We start from the raw sequence: 14,412 nt of genomic DNA, 5'->3' as shown, positions 1-14,412 counted from the left end.
TTAATGAGCAACAATTTTGATAATCAGTTTGTTTTCATTCTTTTTTGCTATAATGTTGAACTTTCTCTATTTCTAATTTTAATGAGATCTTTTGGTGTGTGATAATAACTTGAATCTCTTGAGTTAAATAAAATTTTCTTTTACTACTTACTTTACTGTGTTTTGTGTAAAAAGCAACTATGCGTAATTTTATTCCATCAGCAGCACTTTTACTTAAAAAATATAAAGGGAGCTTAAAATGTGGAGTTTCATGGAATCATAAGCAAATAAAGATGGCTAATAAAGATTGTTTAAAATAAGAAGTCTCACACTATGCAAATATTTAAGTCAGGTAGACGAGGTAATGGAACAATCAGGGTTTCTGCAGGTTTCAGGGGGGAAAGAGTTCTGTGTCTTTTCGGTGACTTTATAAAACATAAGTACTGCTGATGGATAAACTCAGGGGAGCAGACAGGGAGACATAGAGAAAAAGGGAAAGCCGGTGTGTCTGCAGTGAGAGACCAGAGGTAAAGGTGTGTGTGTGTGAGTGCAGGGAGAAGTTGAGGCAGGCGCGAGGCAGGCACAAAGCAGGTACATTTACAAATAATAATAATAGAAATAATGTCCATGGGGATTAAAACATGCTTTCACGGGGCCGTATATTGTAAAAAAATTAATATGGTATGTTTGTGTGGGGGATTGGGGGTCCTCCCCCAAGAAAATTATGTTTTCCAATAAAGAAATATGCAATTCCACACAATTTTGTAACATTGTTATTACCACATCTGTGAATAAGTAGGAAAGTCTAGAGCTGATTTGGAATAAACGACACCCCAAAAGCTAAACTTGTTAAATAAGTCTACTGGGGTTGAATTCTAACCAGTAGATCTGGGAAAATTCATTTGGTTAGTTTTGATGCTCTCCAGTGATTTTATATTCATTGCGCAGCACCAAGCTATTTTCAGCCTTACCACCTTATAATGGCAGGAAACACATGACCTCAGAATCATTACAGATGGGATTATTCATGTTTGCCTTGTCTTAATTTGCCACTTTATACATTTGTAGAAATTAAGGTTGCACTTCCCCATAGCTGAAGAATAAATCCGTTTTAAATCTGTGGTATATTCCGAAAGAGACTTGCAGCAATAACACCAAAGCTGCCTGTTAGTCTATGTATTCGAAATATAGTGAATTATATTTGTACCGATTTGGACTAGCAACAGAAAGAACTACACCACCACGGGAGGAAAACATTCTTGAGCGCTGCGGGGGCATTTCAATGACCATTTGAGGCAGCGTTACATGGATGTTGGAAAATAAATACCCATTTAAAATTATTTAAGACCTAGAACACAAACTTCAGCAAATATGACTTTTTAAAGCCTTAAATTTTGAAATTTTAGACTTTAAGACCCTGCCGAAAAAAAGTGCAGGACGTCTACCTGACAGGTGCTGTTATCAGAGCAGCTCCTTTAATCTGGGAGGTCTTAGAGTGTTTGATTGTCCGAATGACAGAAAGTGACAGTGAATCTCAGAGAAGAAAATATTCTGGCAGTAAAAGTACAGTGTCTGTGTGTCAGGCAATAAATGCTTCAGCTTCTCCAGACCAACAAAAGTCTGGAGAAGCCAAAGGGTGAGAGAAGTGAAGCAGGTTAACAAACATCTCCCCTTCAGACTGGAAGCTGACCAGGAAGCTAACAGAATGTCTTTGAGTTCAATTTATAGAAAATAACGAGCAGCTGTATTTTATTCCAGCCTACCTGTCCAGCTGGGAGAAAAGAGGTGTTCAGCTCCGTCCTGAACACAGACTGAACATCCATGGGGTACCATATTTGGGTCATACGTAGCGACTTGTCAATCACAAGGTAGCCCCGCCCTAAAGCCTCCCCTGCTTTCTGGTTTATTTTCCTCTAAATGGGACCATAATTTAATACTATAAATTATAGTTATAATGCTGTGTTGAAGAACACTTGAAACTAGCGACTGAGACCATAAACTCATTAGGAAAGTGTTTACTGAGGTAATAAATCAGCTGAGAAGTAGCCACATTTTCTCATTGACTTCTATATGATCCAGTGGAGTCGCCCCCTGCTGGCTGTTAGAGAGTATGCAGGTTTGAGGCGTAACTTTTCAAACCTGGAGGTTCCTGCTTGGTGAAGACACAAAGCTGCTTCCTGGTTTCACAAATCAGACACATTAAATATCAGATTTCTGTGTGGTTTTGAAACGGACCAATCAAACAATGAGACGCAGATTCCGGTTGTCCAGGAGCAGGTGGAGGTGGGGCTACGTACTGAGGCACTGCTCTCCTCCTCATTGTTGGTGGGCGGAAGTGAGGCGTGGAGGCTGGACTTGGGAGGTTTGGTCTGGGAATCCTCATACTCCTCAGCCCACGCGAACAGGTCACTGAACCTGTAGGAGGAGGAAGTGATCAGAGGTCACAAACCCCTGGAGCAAATAGGGGTGAAGTGTCCTGCTCAGGCACACATTGGTGGACGTGTCACAATGGGAAATTAAACCACTGTTCCATCACCACCCCCAGAGAAGAGACAAATCCATCCACAGCCACCTTTCACTTTGAGCTGAAGTGGACTGCACCAGGAACGTCAGTGTCAGTGACCACAATGAGGAGTGTCAGCAATGTCTGGTTCATCTTCGCACTGCAAAACGCAAACAATCCAATTATGAGGATAATTATAAAAGAAAGCTTGCACTGCATGCTCATCGGTCCCCCCCACAAACTTAAAAGCATATTTTTTATTTTTTCCAAGCCTGTCTGGATACAATAATCAAAATGTTAAGAGTTAATGGTGGCTGTTATGATTCCTTCTGTCTATACTGACTCTACAATGCTTTCTTAATCTGACTCAACTGTAAGAGACAGTGTTGTAGTCAAGACCGCCCAAACCGAGACCAAGTCAAGACCAAGACCAGTTCACCACATTACATGACACACAATAAAATGTGGAACGAGATCAGAGGTACGTCTCAAATTGATCTGAAAGATCCACATTCTCATTAAAACACCCACATACAAACACTAAGAGCTGAAATCAACGTAAGCATCGCAATCGCCGGGGAGGGGTGACAATTGTTAACAGTAAAAACACATTTTAATTAGGGTTATTGGTTGCATTTGAAGCAGTATGTTTTACATCCAATCAAAGTTAGGATGTTAAAAAATAAATCAGACAATGCAAAAGCAATTTTATTCCCAAAGTTATGGTCTTGAAATAAAATCCTCAATGTCCGAGACAAGACAGAGTAAAAATGCGGTCGAGTCCGAGACGAGACCAAGACCATTAAAAAGTGGTCTTAAGACCAAGACCAGTCTCGAGTAAATGACCTATGACCAATGACCTAACAACAATATATCCATTTAATATTTTAACTAGACTGCTTAAGCCTTACTTCAACTAAACTTAGCATCCTAAAATCCTGTGTCCTCATAGGGGGGGATTTAGGTTTTGAGATCCATGCACCATATACTTCATTCGTCTCAATTTAGACCTATTTAGGGCTGTACATAGATTATTTTTTCAATTAATCTAACGACTAATTTTGTTTATTCTAAAGAAAGAAAAGTTGCCTATTACTCGATTAACATACCAGTTTATCCAAAATAAATATCAAAAACATGTCTAATCAGTAAATCTATATTTTATTCAATCATCCTGATGAAGCACATTAGAATAATGACAATAGCAGCAAATCTTTAAATGAATAAAATTTTCACGCTACTGATGTGTTGTGATAATAACAATGACATTAATTAGGCTACTTTACTTAAAACTTTAAATGTTTCTGACATGGATTCATTTCAATATTAAGTAATGCAGTATGATAATAAAATGTATTTCTGCATCAGTGAACACCTGAAAGGACTCAGACTGTACAGACTGTCACAGATTGTCCTTAATTAGATTCAGCTGTTTTCTCATACGTGGCCGTTAAATAAAGAGAAAATATGAAACAGCCGATCGTTACATGACTCGCGGTGTAACGTTATGTTACCATGACAGCAGCGGAGCAGAAATTATTTTTAACATGAAGGCAATGAAGAAATACTACGTGTCCTCGTGCTGATAATGTGCCGTGCTTGTGTGGCGACAGAAAGTAAACACGATTTGCGGTGCTGCCATCTAGACAAAGTGCTGCGGGATACTTTTGTTTCAGTTTACACTTCACAGAGCTCACGGAGCAGCACGTTGTTGAGTGTCTGTCTGAAATACTCCAAACTTTAGACTGTCAAAGGCGGAGCTTGTCCGGGATAATCCCACATCGGATGCAGCGACGCGTCGCGTGTTTACGTAATCAATTACGTCGTTGAATCGCCCCAGCCTTGGACCTATTGTCCTCACTGCTTGATCATCGTTGCTCCTAACCTGGTGCTACTGATCACTCAAGCCCTCATATAACCTGCATGACCTCTGTTTCCCTGTTCTTGATTTTCCCTGAGTTGCTAACCCTGTTTATCTGTCTGTCTCTCCCCAGGTTCACTCACCCTCGTCCTCTGTCAGCTGGGCTCGCTCACCTGCCCTCTCCCCTCGGACTTCCCCCACAGCGTCCTCCCAGCTCTCGTGCCTCCCTAGTCAGCCTGCCACCACACTCCTCCACCAACCCCCAGATCAGTTCTCCCGTGCCTCCTCTCTTCCTCAGCCCCCCAGGGTCCCTCGGCTCTCTGGTCTGTCTCCTCGGTTCCCCGTGCCTGCGTTTCCCCGGTGTCCACCTCTCCCTCAACTCCAGTCCCTTAACCCCTTTTTTCCCTAATAAAGCCATTTAATCTTGAGCACTGCGTTTGGGTCCACTCTGTCCATCTCACAACACCTATCCTTTCATCTCTTTAAACCTGTCAGTTGCTGGAAGAGGTATTCCAGTTAGTTTTCTGTAGTACATTTTAAAACATTATATTTACATTTCATACTACTTGTTTGTTGACATTTCTGTGAGTACACCGAGTACTTGCATTGCAGGTTTTGAAGATGTCAGTCATCCACTAGCAGGTTCACTGGGAGGTCACGGAAGGTTGGCTTGCATCTCGTGTTGTTCCTAGATTGACAATCAAAATAATTATACAAATATTTTTATAGCACACCAAGCCATAAAGTGACAGTTCTACCAATGTAATTCTAAAATAATAATATTGATAGCAATAACAAATCCATCCAGCTGCAATTACTAAAAGAAAAGTCAAATTTAAACAAACACAGTGAGTCAAACCATGGGTGAGAAATAGAAGCCAACTATAACCTTAAACATGACAATAGAAGAGATTTGGAAGCCAGTGCAGTAGGGCTGGACCCAAATATTCGACTATTCCTTCACTGGGTTGGTATTCAGTTTTCAATTTTGGGATGTGGAGATTTGCACAAGCACCTACAGTTCTGTCCCACACAATGCTGCGCACACACACCAGCTTGCACCGCAAGTGTTTTCAGTTTCTTTCTTGCTGTATCATGCAATGACAGACACATACAGGCTGCTGTCTGTTCGCTTTCGACTGTCATTGTCAGCCGTATGTTTTACTGCCCAAAAACACAGCTCGCGTTGTGAACGTTTTCACCCACGAGTCTGTGGTAACAACTGCAGGTGAGCTGCTTGTGGAGAAGGCCTATAGTACATCTCTTTGTTTGTGTCTCTGCACCTGTCCGTAGACGACCGATCATGGATGGAGTTGGTCTCTTGGACGGATAGAAAAATAAAAAGTCATGCTCAGCACATAAAATCTCAGCAAAATTGAGGATTTTCTGTCTTGGGTTATGCGTTCAGGGCAGCCCAAGAATTTAAAAATAAGCTTGTAAATGGCTTTTAAAGTGATCATGTACCGGAAAGCTTACAAAAATAAATACAACAAGAAAAGAAAATGGAGATTTCTTTAACCTAACTTAGGTTTTGCTGCATCAAAATGTAAGATTATGTGGCTAAGAATTGAGTTAGCCAATCAAATATATTTTAAACTAGACTAATTGTATAATATTTCATCATTTAGCTTCTATCTGAAGCAACATTCCCACACCAACACACACCCTTGCGTTTTTTCTCAACAGTGTCATTTTTGGTCTGAACAGGGTTGAGACGGAATTTCAGTCAGGTACTAAATAGTTTAAGAACCATTAAGGAGTCATTCAACCATCTCATCATAAGTTTATAAGAGCCTTTAACAGAGCCTACAGTGAAAAATGTTTACACTTAATGCTGTAATAGATTTTAGACTAGACTTTTGATCACTGCCAATCATTTGTGAAAGAAATCTATGAGAATTTTAAATTGCTAAATATACATATTCATTATAAAACCTCAGTCACAGCTGGACTAATGCACATTTCTAAAACAGTACAATATAAGATTTCCCATTCAACAAGAACATCATCAAATGCTGATTTTCTTACAAAATTCAATATTTTATCACCAATATCAGAGCTGCTTTCGCAAGTCAGGTGATTATGGGCATGATGAAATTCCTTCAGCAGCACTCTCTAGAGTCCTTAATGGGCACACAATATATGAAAACCAACTTTTGATTAGTTTACAAAATAAAGGCCATGTAAACACTTCTTACAAACATGTGATATGGGCAGAGTTTATGTTTTGATAAATGTATTTAGTCTTTAAGACTTAGTTACCAGTTTATTTGGTACATCTAGCTAAATTTAATGCAGTCTAATTCAACATTTCTGCAATAAATCCTCCCTTCATAAAAATGATATTGTTCAGTTTTTGTTGCAACTGTATGATCATTTTGGATCACATGGACCGGTGTTTCTGATATTTTGTCTATCCCATTTATATCAGTGAGGACATGATAAATAAAAGGGACTCAGCTGTGTATAACACAATACAGTTCACCAGACCACAAACTACATCTACCAAAATGAACAAATAATAATATTAAATTTAAATAAAAACTGAACATTCCTCACCAACTTTCATTACCACAGTGGAAAAATATTCTTTTACAAATACATATTACAGCCACTTCAGATGAGGCAACTTGTGTCTGCAATTGAAGGGCTGAGGGGTTTATTAGGTTCACCGCTGATAAAATGAAATCAACACTATTTCAGGATACATCTTATCATAATGTCTTTGAAGCTCGAGGAAACTCCGCCCTCAGGTTCACTTGAGAGGAAAATTAAAACAGATTACAACAGTAATAAGTTAAATATAAACATATTAAATACTTATTATACAAACTAGGGCTGAACAATTTTAGAAAATAATCTAATTGTGATTACCTATTAACTATATTGCGATTTAAAATGTGATAAATTAAATAAAGCTCTTTACCTTCTGTATTATTCAAAACGGATAGGCAGTAAATCAGTGTATAGTATGACCAACACAATATTAGATAGATTAAACATACACTGTTCTTTCTTGTGGGTCAGGCCTGTGTTATGATGAAATTAGGTGATGACTGAGACAGGCAGCAGAGACGCAGCACGTCTGTCAACACAGTCGCTGTTGCGTGCGCCTGAATTTTAACATTTAAAATAGTAATTCTTTAATAAATCAACAATGAACTATAACTGAATTGATTGTGATGTTGTTTCATAGCCAACTTTTCATAAAAACTAATTATTATGATACTGTTAAAACAATGATAGGATCTTCACACATAATGCTATTATTTAACTTAATAAAATGTCATACATCAAATGCCATTGGAGGTTTTTTTTGATATGTATGAAGCCTTATTCATCCGTCACAGTTTGGAGGACAAGCCCCATCTAGTCTTCAACTGTGACGAAACTGGCTTTGGGAGACAAACCTAGGACCAGGGAGAAGGTGCTCTGCCAGACTGGCATGAAGCACGTCTACCAGCACCAGCAGACCACCAGGGAGCACATTACAGTGCACTGATGCGTGAATGCAGCCAGGGAAAGCATTCCACCCTTCATCATCTACCCTGGCTGCCTCCCAAGTAAAGCCTATAGGCTGGATGGGCCTCCCAACGCCCTCTCTGGGAATCCAGGAGAAGGTGTACATGGACTCTGAGCTATTCCTCCGGCATTTTGTGCAGTATGCTCCGGAGGACAGACCTCTCATTCTAATCATGGACCAACACGAGACATGTCTCAAAAAATGTTATAATGTACTGCTGGGAAAAATAAATTCTCTGCCTACCTGCCCACACCACACACATCCTACAGCCCCTGGATATTGCTGTCTTTAATCCCCTCAAGACTGCTTTCTCCACCATGGCTTCCAGGATGGGTCTAGTGCGAGGGGATCTTGTGGTCGGGAAGAAGCAGTTTTCTTCTCTGCTGAGGAATGCCTACCCCACTGCTGTCACTGCCCAAAATATTAAGGTTGGGTTCTGCAAGGCAGGCATCTGTCCTCTGTCCAGGGGGGCTGTGGACACAACCCAGGTAATTTTAATATTAATACAATGATAATTCATACTCTAAGTTACTTGCATTTCTTTGTGTTATGCTAATGAGTTTTAAATATGCTTTACTTTTGGTGGTGAGAGTGGTGAGAGTGCTCCCATCTGCTGACCGAAGGGATGCCACGCCATCCATCACTCCCGTCACTCCCTCAGCCACGCCATCCAGTGCAACTGCTACTCACACACACACAACCAGCGATCCACCTACTGACACACCGACATCAGCCACTCCCTCCACCACTCCAACACCTTGTCCCACTTGTAAAATGGTCAGTCCACAAAATTACCTGGTGGCAGCAGGTGTCATTCCGGAAAGTCTGGCCAACGTACTCATGAGCCCAGCCTTGGACAGGAAGGAGAAGGTAAGGCGTCGCCTTCCGCTGCCAGCCCGTGTCATCACCAGTGACGAGTACGTTCACCTGCTGGTGTATATGTGAATATGGCAAAGAAGGTGGAAAACAGACAAGCACAGGAGACCAAAAGGCAGAAGAAACAGGCACCATCTCCAACTGAGGAAGATGGGGAACACTGCGCTGTCTGCAGTAGAGTGGTCCCACCTGGCTCAGGAGATGGGGCCATTGACGAATGGGTGCAGTGTGACCTTTGCCAACTGTGGTTCCACTTCGAGTGCGCTGGGGTGGAGGAAGTGACACTTTGCCATAAATGTTGTCTGTCCACATAATCACACACACACACACACACACACACAATGTAAATAGTTTTTAGATAGTGCATGCACAAAATGAACACATCCTACTGGTTATATACTGACTATTTCTAGTTGTAATTTTTAATCAGTTTAGTGTAAATGGTGCACACACACACACACGCGTTACTCACACGCGCACAAACACGTAGTATCCTAATCATTTAATTTTTAAGTTCATGGTTTGCACATTAGTTAGTTTCAATTATTAAATTTTTAAAATAAATGCAAATTGTTTCCCCTCCTTCTTGTTCTTCAGAAAGATGTGGTAACGTTGTTGACTAACGTTTCACATGGTTCTTGCTTAACTCACGTGCTATAATTAATGTCACGACACAAGCCTAACACAGGCCTAAGTCGCATGGTCGTCTAGCTTATTAAGCAGTAAAGTTAGCCTAATTAACCTACGTTTTAACAAAAATAAATGTACTCACCTTTCTTATAGATTTCAATAGTATACTCTTCCGTTAAAAGAAATAAACAGCTCAAAAATGGATTACCGTTAGCAGCCTGTACGGAACACCGTAAACGTCTGTGAGCGTCAAAGCACAGGAAGCCCCTAGAGAATGCGCACACAGACGTGCTTGTCTGGCTCTCACTAACAGAGGAGTGGCCGTTGACGTGCGGTGTTACTTTAGCTTGATGTACAAATTAGTGTTCCATGAATAAGTAACTGCCTATTTAATAGTAAGTAGTGGTACCTTACTGATTTACTTTCACAGCCCTTTCAAAAGTGTGTTTGGCTGTTATGTTAGCTAACTTAGTAAAATTAATCTTGCTTTCATAATGCTTTTAGTTCCTGAAATGTAGGTTGCTTTAAAAGCATCTGCCAAATGAGTAAATGTAAAATTGACAGTCTTGTCTCAGTATTGTTAAGTTAAAGAAACATTGCTATAGGTGGTGGTCTTGACAAACTGTTATGTTTCTTTTAGGGATGGGTATAAAATGAGCCCCACGGCTAAATTATTAAAGATTGGAATGTTGGTATTGATAAGCTGCAACGTTACTGGCTCGTTTATCTCTGCTTTTTAAGTTTTGGTGTAAATTAGTTTAATATAATGCTGCAGCATCTTCCTCATACACACCAAGCAAAGTCAGCAGACCTTAGCAATGAAAGGGCGGTGGGGCCAGTAAAGTGAACCAGGTGGAGTGTATTCCACATATATAATAAATACATTTAGTCATTTAACTGATGCTTTTATCCAAAGCGACTTACAATTGCAATATATGTTAAAGGTGGCACGCCTCTGGAACAACTAGGAGTTAAGTGTCTTGGTCAGGGACACAATGATGGATGTGTCACAGTTGAAATTGAACGCAGGTCTCTCACACCAAAGGCATGTGTCTTATCCACTGCTCCACAACCAAAAATCATTAACTTACTGTATGTAGACATATTTAGTAAGTTTAGCTTTTGGGTGTAGTTTATTCAAAATCTTACTCTACTTGTGATTCACAGATGTGGTAATAACAATGTTCCAAAATTATGTGGAATTGCATATTTCTTTATTGGAAAACTTTTACACTTTACATCCTCCGAAAGGCTGTTTTAATCCCCACGGACATTATTTTTATTATTTCTAATTGTACCTCCTTTGCACCTGCATCGATTTCTCCCTGCAATCACTACACCGGCTTTCCCTCCTCTCTCTCCCTGTCTGCACCCCTGAGTTTTTCCATAAGCAGTAGGTTATCAATTAATCAATCAAAATTTATTTATAGAGCACTTTAACAACAATCAAGAAGTTGCACAAAGTGCTGTACAGAGATTTTTAAAAAAGCAAACATCAATTTACAGGTTATCACATACATATAATGTATATGCTTAAAACAGTAAAAAATGAGTTACTCCAAGTGTCATCCTCAAAAGTCAAAACCCAGATGGAAGAGGTGGGTTTTAAGACTAGTTTTAAAATCAGACAGTGAGGAAGCCTGTCTGAATGTAAGAGGAAGGGCATTCCACAATTTCAGAGCTGCCACCGCAAAAGCACGGTCCCCTTTAAGTTTGCAATGGGTTTTAGACACTCTCAGGAGAAGTTTGTCAACTGACCTGAGCGAACGGGTGGGTGTATAAGGATGAAGCACCTCAGATAAATAAGGGGGGGCACATTCAAGGATTTAAAAGTCAGTAAAAGAAGTTTAAAATCGATCCTAAATTGAATGGGTAGCCAATGGAAAGAGATTATTAGGTTATGTTTTATAAAGTTGCAGAAAAGACACAGAACTTGTAATTTTTCTGGATATTTCCACCTGTGATCCTTTTTCACGGCAGCAGGTGCACCGCATGCCAGCTTGTTAATTACGTAGCCTATCAATGTCATTCCAGTTATTCATTGTGGACATTGTCCAATGCCAGAGTGTGAGTGTGTTCTCTAAATTGGAAGGAGTTTGTTACAAACAGTAACTGTATTAGTTTGAAGGTATTTATAACTGATAGCTGATTGATTGGGTCTGTCTCTGCCAGTCTTCACTAAAACATTTATGGATGAGAGTTGATGACAGTAACAGTACAGTTTATTCCCCTCCTTAATAACAATTTCCCCTGGTGGATAAAACTTGATATTCCTCTTATATTAATAATACTTACATATTATAGAAATATAATTGTTACTGTAATTAAATATTAAAAATCAACTTAAGTCATTATTAGTGTTGTGAAATGAATTAATGCATAATCGTGAAACCATGATTATTTCTATAATAAAAATGTAATCGTTGCATCCCTAGGATGGACAGTTGAGGACAGACAGACGAGTGAGAACAGAAAGGTGAGGACTGACCAGTGAGGACAGACAGTTGGGCAGGCAGGTGAGGACTGATGGACAGGAAGGTATAGACAGGTGAGGACAGACGGACAGAACAGGCAGGAAGGTGAGGACAGAACAGATGGGCAGACTGAGACAGGGGTGAGAACAGACCAGACAGGTGAGGATTGAGACAAGTGAGGACGGACTGGGACACAGGTGAGGACTGTCTTTGGGTACCTGTTGAACAGCGGTTGTGTCTCCGTCCTCAGTCTTTGCAGTTCCAGCAGTAAACTGGCTCAGCTCACCCGGGAACAGATCCTGGAGCTCATGGACAACCTGAAGCTGAGTCTGAGCAACACCAAGAACAGCTGTTAGTACACACAGGCTTATTGATCGCTTCAGGAGGTATTGATAACTGATAGCTGATTGGGTCTGTCTCTGCCAGTCTTCACTCAGACCCCGATCTTTCAGGCTCTGCAGCACGTTCAGGCCAGCTGTGACGAGTTCCACAAGATGACGCGCACACACACACAGACGGGTGACATCATCACTGCGGAGGCTGACGATATCACTCCCAGACCAAGCCTCCCAAGTCCTGCCGTAAGGCTCCGGCCTCCTCGCCTCGCTCCCGGAAAGAAGCGGCTCTGCCCAACAACAAGGAGGAGAGCGCCTCCAGCGGCGCCGCAGTAGGTAGCCCCACCTCCACCTGCTCCTCTGTGTGAGGACAACCTGAATCAGGACCACACAGAAATTTGATATTGTGTCTGATTTGTGGATCCAGGAAGCAGCTTTGTGTCTTCACCAAGCAGGAACCTCCAGGTTTGAAAAGTGAAGCCTCAAACCTGCGTTCTCTCTAACAGCCAGCAGGGGGCGACTCCACTGGATCGTATAGAAGTCTATGAGAAAATGTGACTACTTCTCAGCTGATTCATTACCTCAGTAAACACTTTCCTAATGAGTTTATGGTCTCAGTTGCTAGTTTCAAATGCATGATGATCATTTAGTAAACAGGGATGTGATTTTTTCGGATTAATCTGGAATTCTGGATTTTCCGACCTGAAAATCTGACCCATGTGAATCATACACACAAAAAAAGGAGGGGGGGCGTCTATAGGCTAACGTGTGTAAAGTTTTCTTCTTTTCCAAGTGTTAACAAGGATGTTCGTTTGTGTTCAGCTGCCAATTCCACACCTGCGCAGTGTGTACCACAGTCGCTCTCGCATATCAGTGGTAGGTCACGTGTTTGGCAGTAATACTGCAATATTACTTTTCCCAGTAAATAGTAATGTAACCGATTACTATTTCCAAAACAGTCAAATTATTACAGTTACTAATCCAAGTAACACTAAGCTACTACACTCCATCCCTGAAGGTCCTGAATGCAGGTCCTTATGCTGTTCAAATCAGCTTTTAGCCAAAAAGCTAAAGGAAGACTGGAGAACTGGGAGAGAGGTATTTTCGACAGCTGTAACGTTATTGCCATTGTGTCACAGTCTAAGATGCAAAGAACATTGTCGTCTGTTGTAAACTTTGTGCTACCAGCAAAAAGTTCGACAGTGAACAATTCTATATTCATACTTAAAACATCAGCTAAAGCAACACAGCAATGCGAAACTCGGAAAGCAACTCCGGCTGCTACTGCCAGTGATGCTTGGACTCATGGGAGAGAGTAGCGTTATATCACCTAGTAGTAAGCAGAGTAGCTAATATTACTTTTTTAAGGAGTATATGCTAAGTAACTAGTAGGTAATAACTATATTCTGAGTAACTTGCCCAACATAGAGTTGACAATAAAGATTGGATAAACATTATTGCTTGTTATAGGCTATGTCTAATGTTTACTTTGACTTTGTTGTCGATTGATCAGTCATATAGGCTACACTATATTTGCTGTATGAATGGTTGCTTTTTAAGTCGTCCTAATGTTAAAGGGTTTGTCAAGTAAAAAAAAATTCTTGTGAATTGTTGTGTCAGGGTTTATATAAGGTCGTTTCAGGCGGCTTCCTGCGGGGTCTCTCTGCGCTTCTCATCAACAGACAGGCAAACAAGAGCTCCGCGAGGTAACCATGGCAATGGCTTCTGTGTAATTGGCGCGATCCCGTGAAACTGTCGCGTTCGTTCTCGTCTCACGCACACACCCGCCCGCTGCAAGAGTTGAAATTTCAAACTTTTTCCTACAGTTTATCAAGACAGAGACTGATCTGGCTGTTTGATCAGTTTCCTGAATAATATAACAGTTTCTTTAACAGTTAGGCCTCCAGGTCTTAAACAGGTAATGACCTTTGCTGCTGCATCTTATTCTTAAACTTCTGTGGAACTAATTTGAAAGTTAGTAGTTATATTATTCAGTTATAGACTCAATTATTTCATGTTGCACATTTAGTTGTTAAGGTTTGGTAAAAAATGAATACAAATTAATTATTATAGAGAGGTTGCGATGGCGCAGTGGATTAGACACTTGTCTTTGATTCCCACTGCAACACATCCACCATATAAGTTGGGTCCTGACACTGTTCCTCCATGTTATAATTGAGCCGCCGCCAGTTTTATCGGGGTGTGTGTGTGTGTGTGTGTGTGGGGGGGGG

The 14,412-nt window shown here is 40.7% G+C and overlaps 2 long non-coding RNA genes across 2 annotated transcripts; one reads left to right on the top strand and one right to left on the bottom strand.

The window, feature by feature from the left end:
* The first annotated feature begins 4,018 nt into the window (after window positions 1-4,018).
* LOC123976009 lies at window positions 4,019-4,771 on the top strand. Its single transcript, XR_006826213.1, has 2 exons — window positions 4,019-4,370; window positions 4,477-4,771. It is a non-coding gene; the product is annotated as an uncharacterized LOC123976009 (long non-coding RNA).
* A 181-nt stretch (window positions 4,772-4,952) lies between these two features.
* Window positions 4,953-9,637, bottom strand: LOC123976010. Its single transcript, XR_006826214.1, has 5 exons — window positions 9,515-9,637; window positions 8,662-9,044; window positions 8,444-8,548; window positions 8,110-8,337; window positions 4,953-5,031 (listed from the first exon to the last, which is right to left on the bottom strand). It is a non-coding gene; the product is annotated as an uncharacterized LOC123976010 (long non-coding RNA).
* Window positions 9,638-14,412: the final 4,775 nt, after the last annotated feature.

This window comes from Micropterus dolomieu, linkage group LG09 (genome assembly GCF_021292245.1).
Source record: "Micropterus dolomieu isolate WLL.071019.BEF.003 ecotype Adirondacks linkage group LG09, ASM2129224v1, whole genome shotgun sequence".
Classification (NCBI taxonomy): Eukaryota; Metazoa; Chordata; class Actinopteri; order Centrarchiformes; family Centrarchidae; genus Micropterus; species Micropterus dolomieu.
Note: the sequence above shows the minus strand (reverse complement) of the source record. Positions and strands in the feature narration are given on the sequence as shown.